This window comes from Myotis davidii, unplaced genomic scaffold (genome assembly GCF_000327345.1).
Source record: "Myotis davidii unplaced genomic scaffold, ASM32734v1 scaffold1351, whole genome shotgun sequence".
In the NCBI taxonomy this organism is placed as follows: domain Eukaryota; kingdom Metazoa; phylum Chordata; class Mammalia; order Chiroptera; family Vespertilionidae; genus Myotis; species Myotis davidii.
In genome coordinates this window covers 307954-310375 of record NW_006282375.1, presented here as the reverse complement: position 1 = coordinate 310375, position 2422 = coordinate 307954, and the positions used below count along the sequence as shown (strand labels likewise).

The following is a 2422-nucleotide window of genomic DNA, read 5'->3' as shown; positions in this document are numbered from 1 at the left end:
ATTGAAGTAGTGATTTTTAAAGCAAAAAAAGCAGAATGAGAACATCTTAAATTGTTAATTCTTTCTTTACAGTTTGCCTAAGACCACTTTTGATTCAGAAAACTGTGGAAAGTTTCCACAGTAGTTGCCACAAGGGAACTGCCAGGTGGTGGCACATGTCAATTTTTCACAGAGCCCTGCTTTGTGGGGTGTCTGAATACAATGCTCTGGGTCTCCTCTCACATTTACTGGAATCAACCCTGGCAGATTTTTAGTCCACAGGTCACTTTTCCCTATATTTATTTGTAAACTTTTCATCATTCTTGCAGGACTTTTTATGGTCCTTAGAATATTCTTCAGCTAGGTCAGCCCCAAGGGTGTCCTCGGGCTAGGGGTCGTAAATCAGTGCTATGAGGGACTGGATTTCTTGGTCGGTTTTGGTTGCTGCCTTCCAGTTTTCAGCACTAATTACTGACAGACAGACCTGTCCCTTTTCATGGATGTTGGGGTGATAGATCATTGTTTTAAATATGATCTTTGGTGGTTTGAATTTATATTCTGCTGGAAAGCTGATTTCGATTCTGAAGGCCCCCTTATCATATGGAGGGTTGTTAGGAACAATAAGCCCTTGCCAAGTCAGTAAATTAGCTTCATCAACCTGGATGTATGGAAGTCTTTCATTGCACATTTGTGGATTTCTTCAAGCTCCGTCAGCATCCTGCTGGCCACCATCTTGGATCTGGTGCTGCTCCTTTCCGTTTCTGCGTATTCTTGATTGATGTAGACCTTTTTTTGTCTTTAAGCCAATTAAATAGAACTCTTCACAAATTAACTCAGCAATACCATCCACAGGCAGAAAAATATTACACATATGTAGTATACATACATAGTCATATTATCAAGACAGATGCAGAGATGTTATAGGTTTTCTTTTAGAATTTTATCCATGACACATGATAAGACAAAGCTCATTTGTTTATAAAACAGTAGTTGATCCTAATTGTGTTTCTGGCTGAGAGAAAGAGACACATCGATGTGAGAGAAACGTAGATCTGTTGCCTCTCTCACATGCCCCAACTGGGGATTGAATGCACAACCAGGTATGTGCCCTAACCAGAAATTGAACCAACCAGGTTTCAGTGTACCAGACAACAACACACCAACCAGGGCACATACCTTAAACTTTTTATTAATATTTATGCCATCTTTGTTTAATTTTTTTACATACCCCCCTTAATTGCAATGTATAAGAGGTATTAATCTAGATTGCTATACACAAAATAAATATTATATAAAATCAAGGACAAAGATTTTTCCTGATATAAAATAAACATAATTTACACATTTCATGTCCTTTCTCAAAGAACCAGTAAAACATACATTTTAAAATGAAGGAAACAACTCCAAAGAGAAGAGTGAGATAGAGTATTAGTTTCTAAAACTTTGACAAATATTTAGCTAACAAGATCTGAACAAGATGTAACTATAGTAAACAAAAACATTGATAAGGACCAATTTGAGGGTTATAAAAACCATATGTAACTGAATTACTAAAAAATAACAGCAAGTAACATGAATGTTGAGTTAGTGAAGATTAAGTGGTTGAAGGGCATCTTTAGAATGAGGATAGAAAATAGATTAACTTTAGTCTTTTGTCTATCATGTATGTGTTAAACTCTTTAGAGTGATCACTAAGACAATGAGATTAGAATGAATAACTTTCAAATCAGAGGAGAGGGCACACTAAATTACTTCATTAGTAGTTAAAAAAGGAAAAACCTATAATAAGTAGAAATAATAAAATGATACATATCAAATAAGAATTGATAAATAATAATTAGAACATGTAAGAGTTTTAAAGATGCTATTGATAAGAACAATCCAAAAATCAAGTATAAAACAATAACAAAAGTTGTGCAAAACCATCAAGAGAAAATTTTGAAATTATTGTAAGACCTAAATAAATCCTAAGAAGACATATTTACATAAGGCTTTTAAAAACTGATTTTGCGAGCTAAGATGGTGGCATAGGTGCACACCTGTACTTGCTGCCTCGCAAAACCACATCTAAACTACAACTAAAAGACAAAATGGATATCATCCATAACCACGGGAAGGCTGGATGAGTGGAAGTTCTACAACTAGAAGGAAAGAGAAAAGCTCATTGAGACTGGTAGGAGGTACAGAGGTGAGGAAGTGTGAAGGTACACAGGCACCCATGAAATGGGCTGGCAACTGGGTGCACTGTTCTCTATTTCAATCTGGAGGGAGATACAAGCTCCCAATTGCTCTGAACTCCAGTTCTGGGAAAGACTCTGGGGACCTAGACTCATACGGAGAGAAACTGGACTGTCTGACACCAGGTTGGAACACAAGGGTGGCTTTCTCTCAGAGGTGCTCACAGCAATCATTGTTCCTGCATGGGAGCACGAAATGAGAGACA

The 2422-nt window shown here is 36.9% G+C and overlaps 1 pseudogene; it reads right to left on the bottom strand.

Annotated features, from left to right (window-relative positions):
* Nucleotides 1–250: 250 nt before the first annotated feature.
* On the bottom strand, nucleotides 251–711 carry LOC102773457 (annotated as a pseudogene).
* Between the last annotated feature and the right edge of the window lie 1711 nt (nucleotides 712–2422).